At 47.2% G+C, this 17,633-nt stretch overlaps 1 pseudogene; it reads left to right on the top strand.

Moving 5' to 3' along the window:
- The first annotated feature begins 586 nt into the window (after window positions 1-586).
- The window catches only part of LOC128066964 (eukaryotic translation initiation factor 4E-like), a 62,386-nt pseudogene continuing 45,339 nt past the window's right edge, over window positions 587-17,633 (top strand).

The following is a 17,633-nucleotide window of genomic DNA, read 5'->3' as shown; positions in this document are numbered from 1 at the left end:
ACATGATGCACATACAGTTATTTTCTTCACCCCAAGTTCTTTTTGGAAGCTTTCAAGGCTCTTGCAACACATGGCCTGACAGCTCTGTGAGGGGATGGAATGCGTTTACTCCTTCTTGTTTCCAGGCAGCTAGCACAGGGCCCAAGGTGGAGCAGGTGCTCAGCCGATGTTCTCTGAACTGAATTTAGTGAGTACGAAAACAGTGCCTATGAAAATAAAAATCCTGCTTCCTTTTCACTGCTAGCTGCTCTGTCCTGAGCAAAGTCTTTCTTATTCTTCAACTTCTGGAACCAAATACAGGGAGGGCACTCTCTATTTGTTTTGAAAATGATGTACTGAGTGCCTTTGGGAGCTACAATAAAAGAAGGAAAAAGAGGGAAGCGGAGGAAGGGGGAAGGGAAGGGGGAAGAGGCAGCGAAGAGAGACAGAAGGTGGTGCTGACAATAATGCACAACAGAAAACTGAGGGGAAAGTGTTAAGCATCACTACCCAGGCCGATAAGTCTCACGGCGTGAGCTTGGGTGTGCAGGGCCCTCATTATCTATAGCCCTGTAGGGCTCTGGGAGCTGGTGCTCCCACCGCGGTGATGACGGGGACAGGCAGGGGCAGCCAGGTAGCTGGCCCAGGACTGAGGCCCTGAATGGGAGCAAGGGCAGCCTGACCCAGGGAGCACACTCTGTGGGTTCTGACACCTCCACTGCTCCAGAAATGAGGCTACGGTTGCCAGGTTCTGGCTTCCAGCTGGAGGTTCCAGTCTGCAGCGGAGAGCCTCATCATGCTGGAAGTTGGCTCACCCACCCAGCTCTGAGGAAGAAGAAAATGCTGGTACCATCTTTTGAACTTCCATTCCTGTAGCCAACCTCCCTCATCCCCCTGCCCCATCCATGCCCCTGCCGCAGGCCAGCCTGCTCCAGCTGGTCCTGGGGTGGCTGGCAGAACTTGTTCTAAACACAGGGCCCAAGGCTTGCAGTGGTCCATGGAATTGAGGAGAAGCAAGTGGTCACTCCCAACTTTGGCTTTTACTGAGGTATACTTTCCATACAGTAAAATGAACAGATTTTAGTGAACAGTTCTTTAATTTTTTGTAAAGACATAACCATACTCCAGAGGTCTCCACTTGCCTACCCTTATCACTGAACAAATTTCTGTACCTGTTCTTGAATCTCAGTTTGGTGTCTGACTTCTTACCAGTGAAATATTTTGAGGTTTATCCATGTTGCTAATGTGTATCAATAGTGCTATTCTTGTTGCTGGTTTGTGTTCCATCCCACGATTATGTCATCAGTTCTCTTGATGATGAACATTTCGAGTTTCCCAGTTTGAAGCTATGATAAACAACCTGGCTTGAAATATTTCTGCACAGCTATTATTGGGAGTGTGTATTTTTATTTCTCTTAGGTCAGCACCAAAGTGACACTGCTGAGAGATGGGGTGATAGGGTAAGAATCCATCAAACTGCTTTCCAGAGGGGTTGTGCCATTTCACACTCTCACCAGTAGTGTGTTAGTTTCCAGGCTGATCTCAATCCTAGCCAGATTTGGAGTTATAAGTCTTTTCAACTTTAGACATTCTAGTGGTGTGAAGTGGTATCTCATAATGTCATTGACATTTTACTGATATGTATGATATCGACCTCCTGTTCATATGTTCAGTGGTTGTTTACTACCTTCTATAAAGTATTTACTCAAGTCTTTTGCTTAATTTTCAAAAGAGAAATTAAGTTCTTTGTCATTGAGTTGTCATAGTTCTTCATATATTCTGGATACAAGTTCTTTGTTGAATATGTATTATAAATATTTCATCTCCTTTTGGGTCTTTTCTTCTTTGTGGCTCAGCTGGTAAAGAATCCACATGCAATGTGAGAGACCTGGGTTTGATCCCTGGGTTGGGAAGATACCCTGGAGAAGCGAAAGGTTACCCACTCCAGTATTCTGGCCTGGAAATTTCCATGGACTGTATAGTCCATGGGGTCACAAATAGTCAGACACGACTGAGCGACTTTCACTTTACACTTACAGTTTTTGCCTCCTTGAAACATTCTTGCTTTCAACCGGGGCAAAAGCAAGGGCCACTTTGCTTCTAGCCTCTAGCCCATATGATCCAGTGGCTAGGACTCTTGGTTTCCATCCAGGTTACCAAGGTTTAATTTCTAGGCAGGGAACCAAGATCTCTCTTCAGGACTGCTCACTGCTACCCTCTGAGATCACTCCTACTGGACTGGTAAACTTGGACAGTCAGGGGTTAAGTGGGCAGGATTCCCCTGGGAGGAGGGGTTTGGTGGGGAGGGAAGGCACTGCGGCAGACAGAGCATATTCTTGGCTATTGTATCTCTAGTACACAGAGATGACGAGATCTGAGAGACACTTGCAGAAATCAGAAGGAACTCTAGAAACTGGACCGAATCCCAGAGGGAAGGGGGAGTTCATTTGACATCAATGGTCTGCCACAGATGATGGACTTGATTTCTCTTGAATGCCATGTGCCTTGAACTAAAGTGTTGAATAAACAAGTCCCCATTCAAGATAATTGAGATTGAAGACAGTGAAATTCAGTTTTTTCTTTTGTTTTTAGTGTGGGAAACACAGAGAGAACTTCACAGGAATAAACCCACAAGACTAGTGTGTTGAGACCTGTCCCTGACTGCTGTTTCAGAAGGCCTCTTGGTTTTGACCACTGGGGAAGATGAAGCTCAGAAGAGTTCGCCAAAAGAACGCTGCCATGGGTCCATCTCAGTGTTTCAGGAGAAGGTCCACAGGCTAAAGGGAAGAGGAGCTAAGGACTGCAGTGTCTTCATGGTGAGCTGCGGACAGCTCGTGGCATCTTCTTCGTCTCATCATCATCCGTAACTTTCCATACGATCACTGAACCTTGCTGTTGGTTTGCAGATCTCTTTTCTCCAAGACTTGCATTTGATTGGAAGAAAAAAGCTAGGAGGAATAAACATCTTCATATTTCTTCTTGGGCTGTTGCAGATAAACAAATGTGTATCAAGAAAGGGCCATCACTCCCTTCTCCCTGATCTTTCCTGGGTGGGCCTTCTCTCTCTGAGAGGAGAGATGGTTTAGGACAGAAGCCATTTCCTGAGAAGCACTGTAGAGAAAACAAGTCCTTTGAGTCCTTGCTTGGATTCCTGCAAGTGGTGTGATTTTGTATGAGCTACTTAACACAGAGGTCATGATGTATCCCCATCCATAAATCAGAAGTAATTATATCTTTACCTGTTCAGGAGAATTACTATAAGGATGAAATGAAATCATTTGGAGATGGACTGTTTCATGGGACCCACACAGAAATCACTACCAAATCCATTCACCTATCAATCTATCTGTCCCCCTTCTTTCTTATGTGTGTGTGTATATCCATCCATCCATCTGTCCATCAGACTCTCCATCTCTCTACTTACCACTTAGCTCTCAGCATCAGGCAGACAGCAGACTCCAGACTCTGGGATGATATATCAGCTATCTAGTGGCATCACTGACCCAATGGACACAAGTTTGAGTAAACTCCGGGAGTTGGTGACAGACAAGGAGGCCTGGAGTGCTGCAGTCCGTGGGGTTACAAAGAGTTGGACACGACTGAATGACTGAACTGAACTGAATGGCATAAAACTGCCACCCATGGTCAGAGGACTTACTAAAAGTGGAAGCAATGTGATTAATAAACTGTTTGGCAGGTATCAAGGAAAAAGTTGCCTCAATGGTTATCAGACCTGGGATGTTTTAGTGGCTCTGGGGGATTTGCTGAAGCACCACTTTTCAGTGTGTCTGCTGGTCTACAAATCCAGTTGACTGTTTCCCCTAGGTGCTGATGGCTTGGTTTAAGAGTTCACTCCCAGCTGGGGAAGGAGTAGGTGGGGCAACACTTCTGTGCCTGATGTTGAATTGGGGAGAACCACTGCCAAAAAGGCCTTCATGGCAATTTTTAAAAGATGACAAACCCACAGGCACACTAAAAATCACCATATATCACAACTTTTCTGCAATGCTTTCAGAATTTATGCTAAAAAATAATCCTCCAAAAGAGAGCACTTATTCAGTGGCAAAGTTAGTTAATAGTTTTGTCTCCCTCCATGTAACAGTGATGTTGCTGCAGGGGCCTGAAGCCTAAGGCTCTCCTATCCTTGCTCTTTCTCTGTCCACATCTTTCCCGTACCTACTTGGAATAAGCTTCTCTTCTGTGCACACAGCAGAACTGTGTATTGTTCCTTAGAACCAGCTGCTTCTCTCTTAACCCTCTTCCTAGGGGAGGTGAAACTCTCATCTTCCAGAGTCCTTCTCTTGCCCTGTTTCATCTGCTGAACTGTTCTATTTGATCTTGTGTCCTGTCAAGAGCTCCATCAAAGGACTTCTGCATCAGGTAAGGTCAGATGCTGCCCAGGAAGCAATTCTTACTCAGTCCTGATTGCCTGTTACAATCACCTGGGGGCTAAAAATATCCACCTGCCCAGGTGCCCTGCAAACTCCAGAAGGGGCCTGCTAAGTTCTAGAAACTCTGTCCTGTTCAGCCCTTCCGTCTTTGTGCTTAACCAACCGTGGTTTCTGCCAACAAAACAAACATGTCCAACATGAAAATGAGGTTGCATTCATTTCCAAATTAAAGAGAAAAAATAAAGTGAGTAGAAAGAATTTTCTCAAATTTAAAAATTTTCCTATAAGTTTTCTTAAAACTTTCAAGTCTTTAATACTGCCTATGTGAATTAGAATACGTTGTTGCTCAGTCGCCAAGTCGTACATGACTCTTTGCAACCCCTTCAACTGCAGCACACCAGGCCTCCCTGTTCCTCACCATCTCCTGGAGTTTCCCCAAGTTCAGGTCCACTGAGTCAGTGATGCCATCCAACCATCTCATTGTCCATCACCCTCTTCTCCTTCTGCCTTCAATCTTTCCCAGCATCAGGGTCTTTTCCAGTGAGTTGGCTCTTCACGTCAAGTGGCCAAACTTTTGGAGCTTCAGCTTCAGCATCAGTCCTTCCACTGAATATTCAGTGTTGATTTCCTTTAGGATTGACTGGTTTGATCTCCTAGCTGTCCAAGGGACTCTTAAGAGTCCAACACTACAGTTCAAAAGCATCAATTCTTCAGCACTCAGCCTTCTTTATGGTCCAATTCTCACATCTGTACTTGACTACTGGAAAGATCATAGCCTTGACTATATGGCCCTTTGTCAGCAAAACGATGTCTTGGCTTTTTAATATGCAGTCTAGGTTTGTCATAGCTGTCTTTCCAAGAAGCAATTGTCTTCTAATTTCAAGGCTGCAGTCACCATTTGCATTTATTTTAGAACCCAAGAAGAAGAATTAGAATATAACTAAATATATTGATTGATTTTCTTGCATTATGTTTTATTATTTTACATGAGATATAAAAACTCTTCATGATGTTAGAACCCCATATGCTCAGTCAATGGAGCACATTTGCAATGATGCTGATACTTGCTTCTGGATGGGATACTGGTCAGGGTCCTCTAAAGAAATAGATCCAACAGGATGGAGGGAGGGGTGAGGAGAGAGAGAAAAAGAAATCCACAGGGCAAGCCTAGAGATGCAGGGAAGCGTTGATGCTGCAGTTCATGTCCAAAAGCCTTCTGAAGGTTGAACTCTTTCTGGCTTAAGGACAGTCAGCCTGATCTTTCTTGAGGCCTCAACTGATTGGACGAGGCTCAGTCACTCCAAAGAGGGATATCTACTTTATTCAAAGTCTACTGATTTAAAAGCTAACCTTATCTAAAAAACACCTTCACAGCAACATCTAGACTGGTGTTTGATCAAATGTCTGTGTATCATGGCCCAACCAAGTTGACACATAAAATTACCCATCACAGGTAGAACATGCGTGTGCCTCATACATTACACTCCGAGAAACTGCCTCTGAGTGGGGGAGGAGGGGTGAATGTGTGGGAAGCTGCCACCTAAGCTGTGGAGCCCAGGAGAGACCAGAAGAGCTGGAAGGTGCTGTCGGGGGGCGGGGAGGAAAGGAAGGCGGGCCACAGCCTTGCCTTGGAGGGAGTGCTCAGCAGCACCGAGGGGCTGCCTTCCCACCCACAGAAGGTGGGCTGCGAGGTACCTCCCAGGAGAGCGGAGGCAGCTCCACCAGCGTGGGGTCCTCTGGAAGTCATCACCACACATTCGCAGGTGGTGGTACTGTGATTTTCATCCTCCTCTCACAGGTAAAGTTGCTGAAGCACAAAGTGAACCCACCACCCAGGTGCACACTGGAGCCACATGAAGATCCAGGACCAGGGCGAGGGCTCCTGCTCCAGAGTCAGAGAGGCCTTCCCTCTTCACCATTCAGCCTCCCTCTGCATGAGAGTGAAAAGAGCCCTAAGAACTCGAGGCTGACATGGTCGAGACCTTGGAGGAAGGAAGTAACAGCTGCATTCTTTTCTCACTCAGCCCTAGTGTCTCAGCAAGGAAAGAGCTGCCCTTCCAAGCCCAAGACAAAGGCACCCACTTCTGTGCTTGTTGGCATTAAGGGGAGGATCATTTGTCCTGTATCGCTTGACAGATAGTGGCTTCAGCGAGAAGATACTGATTCTCCATACCTGGCCACTCCCCATCACTGGAAATTTCCCAGTGATGGTTTCCCTTTCTTGCAGAGGTCCATTTCTTCTTCTCCAAGTCTAGACACCAGCTGTCCCAAATGAGCACATCTTGGGGAGGACAAGTGTGGTGGCAGCAAGCCAAGGGGAGGCTTCCTGGAGACTCAGGAAAGTGGGAGCTTGTGTGCCAGCCAGCGCAGCTTCTCTGCAAACAGCAAGTGCCGGGGGAGACCAAAAAATGCTCTTCACTTTGACAGACCAGCCTGTCTTGTGTTTGCTCAGGGGCTCTCTTGAGTCAGCAGACCTGGTGCTCTCCTTGACCCCCACACATGCACACAGGGAAAGGGAAATAGTCCATTGAAATAGGTTCTCTAAAAGCTCTTGACCTTTGGCTGCTGCAGAGGTTTGGATGTAATTGGGAGGGAAGGGGTGACACCTGGTCACTGGGATTATAGGTGCAGCCCCAGTGAGGAGTGCACCCCATGGAGTGCAGCATCACTGTCCTGAGAGCTTGTCAGCCACTCGGGTGGCACTCTGTAACCACCCAGACCTGCTGGATCATCACCCGCCTTTCCACCGGGGGTGAGTTTGCATGTGGAATTTGAGAAATACAGCTCTAAAGGGGAGCAAACCTGTTGCTTCCTCAGAAGCAGGCGGTGATGAGGGGAGCTCAAAGCAGGCGCACACATAGGTTTCAGGAAGCCAGGGAGCAAAGCAGCACAGTCAGGTCTCCTCTGTCCTCTGCCTGTGCCCTGGGGCCGCGGTCCTGCTGGGAGGAGAGCCAGGGCCCCAGGGTGGGCATGGGACACCCCGCAGTGTTGGGACTTGTGCCAGCTTGGGGTGCCCCTGACAGCCGATCGCCTCCCTCAGCCCTTCCCCTGCTTTGGGTGAAAGGTATGTTTTCATTAATTTGTCAACCATCATACACACTAGTGATTCCTAAATATGCTGCTGACCTCTCCAATTGGTATCCAGATATAATGATTAAATGACCACTACAGCAGTGCTTCAAGCAGGGGTGTTCTCAGAGGGCTCAGGTGGAGATGAGGGGAAAGGTTGGGTCAGGAATGGTTGTTGGCTTGTGGAAACACTGGTGGGGAAGAGGCTCCCACGCTGGCTGCAGGTGTGTGACCCTGGGGCTGGCTGGCACTCACTAGGCTGGGCCTTGGCTCAAAGGGATGTCCCTGCGCTAACCCTGCCCTAGCCTCCTCCCTGCCCTGATGCTGTGAGTCTGCCTTCTTGAGACCACTGGAAGGGGAACTATAGATGCTGGCAACAGTGTCTGCAGCCAGAAAGACAGGATGGCTGTCCAATCTGCAGAGGCCACGGTCCTGCTGGGACTGTTCTCGAGTGGAAGATGGGACCTGTGGCTCTGGGAGCCTGAACCTTGGCCCCTCTCAGAGGACAAGTTATCCTGAAGGAGGACAAACAGGACTTTCAAGAGGGAGGGCCATACCCAGGGACCCCACAACCACACCTGCCTTCTGGATTTGGTGGCCTCCTGGGAACGCCAGACCAGAGTCACAGGAAAGAGGCAACATGTGCCTTTCCTCTAGGTTCTGTGGTCTGGGTGATGGGATTGAGGCCATTCTGGGACTCGGGACTCAGCTACAGATGCCAGCCTCCCCAGGCAGCACAGGAGACCAGGAGGCCTGCCCACTTCCAGCGGGGACTGCAGAGCCTCAGGAGGATGTGCTGCAAGAAAGACTGTGCACCCTGGGATCTGTGCACTCTCCCTGTGGCCACCTTCTAGAACATCAGGCTGTCCATGAGAGACTCAGCCTCACCCACCTGTGTGAGGAGAAGGCAGCCTTTCTGAACGGTGAAAGAAGAAAAAGGAAAGCATGTTTTGGCATACGCACTGTCTCAGCCATGCCCTGTCTCACACATATGCACAACCACATAAACACATATGCTCACCCACATTGACATACTCATCATGAGTCACCCAGACAGCTACATTGAGAAACCACATGCCATCCGGTCCACACGTGCTTCCTGAGGCCCCCTGCGGCAGTCAGACAGTGAATGGCACTCCCGGAAGAACGCAAAGGTGAGGCCTGGGGTCTCCAGAGGCTCTGCACTAACTGCATATGAGATCATGGAACTGGGCCCTGTGTGCATGGAAGCTGAGGGTCTGGCTAAGGGGGTGGTTCTGGCCCTACAGGGCTCAGGCTCCTTAACTGACTCAAGCTGACAGAGATGGGCGGGGGAGAAGGCAGAGCAAGACCCTTCTGCCCAGAAGTGCCCTGAGGCCCTGCCCAGAGGGAGGGTGCTGAGTGCCTGGTCATGGCTGGCCTAGTTCTGCTTCCCAGGAGTTCCAGTCCTCAACTTTGAGAAAGGTGGCTCCTGGGTTAGGTTCCATGGTGGACAAATACTGAAAACAGTAGCCGCTCAACTCTCCCGACTCTTCTAGGGTCACAGGATGTACTCAGCAGAAATGTAAAAGATTTCACAATTAAAATGTCAGATTCCTACTGCAAAAACAACCCAAACAAGGTCCATGCAATCTTTGTGCTAGAGCTGGTCTCCCTCCTGGACCATGAAGCCCAGCTACAGTCACAAAGATGAAAATGTGGGAGCAGCCAGAACTGTCAGCAATCAGACACCTGCCCCTTCACAGGTGGAAGTCCCTCCCTTGGGCAGCCCTGCCTCCCAAACCATCCTTCTCAGCTTGACACCTAAAAGGTATACTTAGGGAAATTGGTGGTGACTTAAAAAAAATCTTCTGTTGCCTTCTTGGTTGATCTCAAATCGGCATCCTATCAGGCATAACAAGGGCTTGCGTGACCCCGCAGTCTGCTGCCCCTTTGTTACCTTGCAAGGTGGTGGACGTGTAGCTTGTCCTGCTCCTAGACTGCAAAGCTCAGCTTCCCCTCCAGGATCTGCCCATTGTGTGCACTTGTGTGAAGCAGGGATTCATAGATGAGCATCAGGATAGCAAATGTGTTGCTCTATATTTTTCCAACAGAGCTGTCCTTTAACCAGGATCTCTACACTGGGCCAATAGTGAGATCCTGAATTCAAGGGAGGATATTGTCTTTTGCATCGGAGCATCAAATGCTGTTCAGTTCAGTTCAGTCGCTCAGTCATGTCCGACTCTGCAACCCCATCAATCGCAGCACACCAGGCCTCCCTGTCCATCAACATCTCCCAGAGTTCACTCAAACTCACATCCATTGAGTTGGTGATGCCATCCAGCCATCTCATGCTCTGTCATCCCCTTCTCCTCCTGCCCCCAATCCCTCCCAGCATCAGAGTCTTTTCCAATGAGTCAACTCTTCGCATGAGGTGGCCAAAGTACTGGAGTTTCAGCTTTAGCATCATTCCTTCCAAAGAACACCCAGGACTGATCTCCTTTAGGATGCACTGGTTGGATCTCCTTGCAGTCCAAGGGACTCTCAAGAGTCTTCTCCAAGACCATAGTTCAAAAGCATCAATTCTTCAGGGCTCAGCCTTCTTCACAGTCCAACTCTCACATCCATACATGACCACATCACTATTATGGACCAGAAAAGCTAAAATAAGCTCACTGCAAGCCTTCTAATCTATTTATAAGCACCCCTCCCCCCATGTCTGCCTGATTGTCACTTCCGTTGTGACCACTGGGGTCACACTGGAGCCCTTGTTATGTATGATAGGTTTTCTAGGTGGCGCTAGTGGTAGAGAACCCACCTGCTAATGCAGGAAACTAAGAGAAACACATTCCTTCCCTCAGTTGGGAAGATCCTTTGGAGGAGGGGATGCAACCCATTCAATATTCTTGCCTGGAGAACCCCATGGACCGAGGAGCCTGGTCCATAGGGTCGCACAGAGTTGGACACAACAGAAGTGACTTAGCACACATGCATGCAGAATTTTTCTAAAAGGAGTTTTGTACTCATTACAGAAACTCAGAAATTTAGATTTTACCTATTCTTGAGCTTTTGAACTAAAAAGAGGGGGGGGGGGGAGTCAAGGGAAGACATTGTCTTTTGCTTTGGAGCTCCAAGCACTATTATGTCGTCACTATTATGGACCAAAAAAGCTAATATAAGCACACTGCAAGCCTTCTAATCTATTTATAAGGCCCTTCCTGTCTGCCTGATTGTCACTTCCTATTATTTCAAAGTCACCTTTGGTCTCAGTTTGTATAATACCAAGAGCTGTATAATACCATCCTGCCCAGGAACTTTTATTTAGTTCTTGATACTGTCCAAGTGGTGGCTTTTATGAACCGTGCTGACAGATCCAGCCTTCCAAAGGCGCACAGATTTAAAAGGAGCCTGAGACACAAAGGGAGCATGCTGTCACAGCCCTTTCCTTTGCTAGAGCTGCAGGGGTGGGGCCTGGGGGCAAGCTCTGTCCCCACTGCTGTTCCCTGGCCTTTCTCTCATCCTCACATGCCTCCTGACAGCCACAGGGCAGTGAGGCTGGTCCCGGTAGATTTTCACAAAGAAGGAAAAGGAGCCCCACATGCAGCCTTGACCTGTTTCCCCTCCCCCTTCCCCACCCCCAAACAGACAGGCCTGCAGAGAAGCCAGGTGCCCCTAGTACCTCCACACCCCTCCCTTCAGTGCACAGGCAGAACCCCAAGCCAGAGCTGACCCCAGGATCCTAGAGGTCGCACTGGGCCACGTGGTCTCCTCTTTCTTCCTGCGACCTGTTGGTGACCTCATTTGAGCTGAGTCCTGTCTGAATCTCAGCCATCTGAGCCTGCAGGTCATGCAGGGCCCATGGGAAAGGGTCTCCATAGCCTCTGGCCTCCATTCCCCTGCCCACATTTTCTCTCCCATCCTCTTCCCAGGGGCCTAGTTTTCCTCTGATATTTTACAGAAAGGGTTATAATTTTATATTCTGCATTTAATAAGTTTTGTTTTCCTCCTTTCGTTAGCACTAATTAATTTTATCTTCACAAAAACGTCATCTGTGAGGCAACATGCAAGCAGGGACCCTTACCCCCAGTTCACAGATTGGGACCTGAAACCAGAAAAACAGGCAAACATGCTAAGACCGCACAACGAGGAGGAGCCAGGATCTCCAGAGTTTCAGGGGACTTCAGAGCAGCGAATATGCAAGGCTTTCCTCAGCCTGCACTGCTTTTGTCATGAAAGTAATGCCCACTCGTTCTGAATTCAGAATGTCTTGGTTGTTCTATATTTTCTCATTTGGCAGGCAATGAAAGAGCAATCACTGTCTAGGGAAAGTATACACATTTTTTGTTTCTTTTCATTCAAAAAACCTCCTTTTAAAAGGTTACGAATCCCTGAGAAGGGCCAAAGTAGGGTGTACATTCTGCCACTTGTACACAGCATAATTTTCAGGGCATGTTTGCATGCCCAGTCATTCAGTCACGCCTGACTCTTTGCGACCCTATGGACCATAACCCGTCAGGCTCCTCTCTCCATGGAATTTCCCAGGCAAGAATACTGGAGTAGGTTGCCATTTCCTGCTCCAGAGGATCTTCCAGACCTAAGGACTGAACCGGCATGTCCCCTGTCTCCTGCATTGCAGGTAGATTCTTTACCACTTGACGACAGGTAGATTCTTTATGACATCTGTGGTAGGAGGGGTGCAATCATGATAAAATCAAACCCCATACCCACTGGGTGGGCAACCCACAAACTGGAGAAGAATAATACCAAAGAAGTCCTTGCACTGTTGTGAAGGTTCTAGGGCCTGGGGATCAGGCAGAGGGACTGGAAATCCCCAGGGAATCTGACTTTGAAGGACAGTGCGATTTGATTGCAGCACTTATGCAGGACTGGGGGAAACAGAGACTCCTGGAGGACACAAACAAAATCTTGTGTGCCCCAGGACCCAGGAGAAAGGAGCAGTGACCCTACATGAAACTGAGGCAGACTTGCCTGTGAGTGTTTGGAGGTCTCCTGCGGAGGCATGGGTGGAAGTGGCCTGCCGTGGGGACAGGAGGTGTGTGTCCTTTTTGGAGGTCACCGGTGGCCCTACCATAGAGACTGCACACTCTAAGACTGGGTCGCTTCAGGCCAAACGACCAACAGGGAAGGAACACAGCACTACTCATTAGTAGACAAATGGATTAAAAATTTACTGAGTGTGATTCAGCCCACTAGAGCAAGACCCAGTTTTCCCCACAGCCAGTCCCTCTCATCAGGAAGCTTCCACAAGCCTCTTATCCATCAGAGGACAGACAGAAGAAGCCAGAACTATAATCCCGTTTATGACAGTAGCATTAAAGTTGGGGGAAGAATATTCAATAAAAGTAGGTTGATATAAAGAAAAGGCTGGTAGGTATGAGAAATGGAGTATTTCTTGCCGTATCAGTAAGCAAGGATGTCACAGTCATCAGTGATGCTAGCCCTCCTGTGATCCAGCCGCTTTTGCCTGCAGCCACTCCCTACAGTGAGCACTGAGGAACTCAGGAAGTGAAGCACAGGATGCTGGCTACAGACAGCTGAGGAGCATATAAAAGGAATGATTTCTGTGAGTCCAGACTCTTGCATCTTCCCGTACGTAGAAAAGGGCTAAATTCCTTCACTTCAGAAATCTAGTTTTCTTTAATTCACAAAAATACTTTCGATGTTCAGACAACCTGCTCTTTGTTGCAAACTTCTGTATAATCTGACTCCCCCCCCCCACCTCCTTGCAGCAGTTTTCTCAAGGTCATGTGAGATGCTGTCTCTTGGACTTGAAGCCCTAAAAATTCCCACTGAATAAAATATAACTCTCGACTTTTAGGTTGTGACCAATATTTTTTTATGTCAACAAGTGTTCTGGGAGAGTGCTAATTGCAGGAGTAAAGGATGTTTGTCCAACCCAAAGCTGTCTGAGCTAGGCAGTCAGGATGTTGAAGAGAGAATCACTGATAAATGAATGAAATCCATTACAAATCACAAGGTGTGAGGCGCCTCGTACAAAGGTGTCCATGTGAGGTTAAGACAACCGTTAGAGGCTGAGAAGATCCCTACCCTGTGATTCTCACAGTCCCTCCAAGAAGGGCCCCATGAGGACAATGAAGCAGAGAAGCCCTGGGGCAGTTCTGCCAGTTATTCCTCTCCTCCCAGGATCCTCCTCTCCACAGGCCCCTGGGACTGCCTCCTGCAGTGGTGGCAAGACACTCACCCCATGTCACCACATGAGGCCCACATCAAGGGAAAAACCTCTCTCTCCTGAAGAGTGTGCCATTTTCACCATTATTAGGCTTCGAAATCAAAAATTCATTCTGAAGAGTTGTAGTCTTCAGAGCGATTCAAAGTTTGAATGCAGATCTCCAACAGGTGTTCCAGTGGATTTCATTCATGTGGAAAACTTGATGCTGGCTGGGCCAGAGGAAGGACTAAAGTAAGCAGAAATAATAAAAGCAGCTTTACCTGTACACACCCACAGACCCCTGCCTACAGGAGCAGGTGCAAAGAGTTACAAAGGTCCAGCCCAAAGTAGCAGAGCTGTAAGGACCAACCTGGTGGAAATCTGTGCCCGATAGTTACAGAGTGCAGCCCAGAGGACCAGCAGGCAGACCAGTTGAGGAGACGCACAAAAATCCCAACAGAAGATTCTTTTGCTGCCTGCTGGGTTCCCAAGTGACTGAAGCAGGCTTACAGTTTACAAAAAGCAGGCTAGCCTTTAAAATTCTTCCTTTCTTGCTTTGTAACAGTGAAAATATGAGGTGGAGCTTTGTTATGAGTTGACTTGCTCCCTCTCTCTATTCCAGTATAGAAATCCTACTGTCAAAACCTGAGCATCTTGCCTACAGTGACCCAGGGTGATGAGCAAAGATGAGGTCACTCTTGAGTGGGGTGGGCCCCTCAACCAATATGACTGTTAACAAAAAAGAACACCACACAGAGACAAAGAAAAAATGCACACAAAGGGAAGGAGATGGAGAGAGACACAGGGAGAAGAGGCTGTGGGCAGACCAAGGTCTCAGAAAGAATCAACCCTGGTCATACCTTGATCTCAGACTCCTGGTCTCGAGAACTGTGTGGCAGTATCCCTCTGCTGTTTAAGCTTGCCCATCTGTGGCAGCTCCTAGCCCACAAGTATATGCTTCATGTAAATTCCTTATGATACACCTGAAGAAAAAAAACTTTTAATTTAAAACAGAAGACAAGTACAATAAAAAAATTGCCTGAAATGCAGATGACACCACCTTAATGACAGAAAGCAAAGAGGAACTAAAGAGCCTCTTGATGAAGGTGAAAGAGGAGAGTGAAAAAGCTGGCTTAAAACTCCACATTCAAAAAATGAAGATCATGGCATCCATTCCCATCACTTCATAGCAAATAGATGGGAAAACAATAGAAACAGTGACAGACTTTACTTTCCTGGGCTCTAAAGATGGTTACTGCAGATGGTTACTGCAGCCATGAAATTAAAAGACACTTGCTTCTTGGAAGGAAAGCTATGACAAACGTAGACAGTGTATTAAAAGGCAGAGACATTACTTTGCCAACCAAGGTCTGTATAGTCAAAGCTATTGTTTTCCCGGTAGTCGTTACAGATGTGAGAGTAGGACTGTAAAGGAGGCTGAGTGCTGAAGAATCGATGCTTTCGAATCATGGTGCTGGAGAAGACTCCTGAGAGTCGCTTGGACAGAAAGGAAATCAAACCAGTCAATGATAAAGGAAATCAACCTTGACTTCATTGGAAGGACTAATGCTGAAGCTGAAGCTCCGATACTTTGGCCACCTGATGTGAAGAGACAGCTCATTGGAATAGACCCTGATGCTGGGGAAGATTGAGGGCAGGAGGAGAAGGAGGCAAGAGAGGATGAGATGGTTGAAAGGCATCATTGACTCAATGGACATGAGTTTGAGTAAACTCTGGGAGATAGTGAAGGACAAGGAAGCCTGGTATGCTGCAGTCCATGGTGTCACAAAGAGTGGGACATGACTGAGCAATTAAACAACAACAACATAACTCAAGGATACATTCCATCACATAATCTAAAATTTAAATAAATTTCTTTCCAAAACACCCTTGACTGAGAAACTTTATTCTGGTATATGCTGTGCAAAAATGGATTAGACACAGTGTCTCTTTCAAGAGTTTATTCAGGTATAATTGATGTACAATAAGCTTCACACATGTTAAGTATACGAACTGTAAAATTGTAAACCGTGAAAATTGAGCACAACCAAGACAGTGAACAGAACCATCTCTTCCAGAAGTTTCTTCTGTTACCTCTGCAATCCTATTCCTGTTCCCTTCCTTCCTCTCCTCCAGTCCCAAGAAACCAGTGATCTGCTTTCTATATTTTCTAGAACTTTACATAAAAGGAATTATGGCATGGCATTTTTATATTCGCTTCACTTCTTTCAGCTTAATTATTTTGAGATGTTTTTCTACTGTGAGCTTCAGTTCAGTTCAGTTCAGTTCAGTTGCTCAGTCATGTCCAACTCTTTGCAACCCCATGAATCGCAGCACGCCAGGCCTCCCTGACCAACACCAACTCCCGTAGTTCACTCAAACTCATGTCCATCGAGTCGCTGATGCCATCCAGCCATCTCATTCTCTGTTGTCCCCTTCTCCTCCTGCCCCCAATCCCTCCCAGCATCAGAGTCTTTTCCAATGAGTCAACTCTTCGCATGAGGTGGCCAAAGTAATGGCATGTATCAATAATTCATTCCTGTTTACTGTTGAGTAGTAGTCTATCATATGGATATGACTTTATTCACTAATGTCTTGACAGGCATTTGCAACATTTCTAGTTTTAGGCTATCCAAACGTATTGCTGTGAACATTTGTGCGTTAAGTCTTTGCAAGGACAAAGGTTTCTTCTCTCTAGGGTAAATATCTAGGGGTGGAATGGCTGGCTCATATGGCATGTGTTTAACTTTTTAGGCGGTCACCAGATGACTTTAAAAGATGCTATAGCTTGTTATGTGTCCACCAGCAGTGCATGAGTGTTATGGCTGTGCCACACACTTGCCAGTGCATGTAAGAACCACTCTGTTCTCATACGTGTGCAATGGTGTCTCACTGCACAGTGCAGGAACTTTGGTGTGAGCCATTCCCCAGAGCCTTATGATGGAGACTCTATGGAACCAGGATCACAGGTAAATGGTGGACCTGCCTTTGCTAACAAATGAAGGAACAGTGAAGACAGTGCTAAAAAGCGTGATGCTTTTCTTTCTGACACACAAAATAAATTCTAGGTGGATTACATCTGCACGTTAAAAATATGTCCGGATAAACAACAAGGTCCTACCATACAACACAGGGAACTATATTCAGTATTCTGTGACAAACCATAATGGAAGAGAATATTTATATATATATATATAAAACTAAGTCACTTTGCAATACAGCAGAAGTATCACAGAGCTGTAAATCAACTATACATAAATAAATTTTTTTAATATTTAAAAATTTCAGGTAAAAAGAACTATTGTTTGTTCCATAGCAAAAACATGCAAATGTCCTGGGCTCCAGTCACATGGGGCTGCTGACCATCCCTGGGGATACTGAACCCTTGTACATGTCAGCAGCTTTGCCATATGTCTCTGCCAAGAAGTGCTTCCCTGTATTATCCACCTCCAACAACTCCTCCTCACTCTGAAGGATCCACAGTGAATAGGTGCCTCGTCCCTGTGAACCAGCTGTTAACTCCAAACCTGTGTGTTCTTACAGTACCTGTCACATTACTTGAAATGAGCAGGTTATAGGGGTTGGCCTCCATGCACCTGTGAGTCTCTGCTGGGTGTAGGATTTGCATTTGGGGGACTGTGTTCCTGGCACCCAGCACAAAGCAGGAACCAACCAGTGTATGCCTAATAAAAGGAGGAAGCATGTGCTTGTGCTTAAAACACACAGGACGTTGTAGTGGGTAGCCAGACAACCCTGAGTGAGTTTAGCTCACTATCACAGCCCTGGACTGTCACAACCCCCCCATCACAAGCCAAGACCCCCTGACTGGGCACTCCCGGCTCCACCTCCCCTCAGGAAATCCATGGGTTGCTGTTGAGATCCCCAGGCCCTTGACTGATTCTTCAACATTCGTGCCTTCCTGGAGTTGGCAGCTTTGCTGGCCAGCCCCAGTGTGCTGTGAAATTACTGGGTACTTTTAATTAAACATTACCTAATGCCAGGACATCTTTTTTGGGTGTTAGTTCTAAAAGGTCTTGTAGGTCTTC

The sequence above is a fragment of the Budorcas taxicolor genome, chromosome 21, assembly GCF_023091745.1.
Source record: "Budorcas taxicolor isolate Tak-1 chromosome 21, Takin1.1, whole genome shotgun sequence".
NCBI classification, from domain to species: domain Eukaryota; kingdom Metazoa; phylum Chordata; class Mammalia; order Artiodactyla; family Bovidae; genus Budorcas; species Budorcas taxicolor.
The sequence above is the reverse complement of the archived record's forward strand: the minus strand, read 5'-3'. Positions and strand labels throughout refer to the sequence as shown.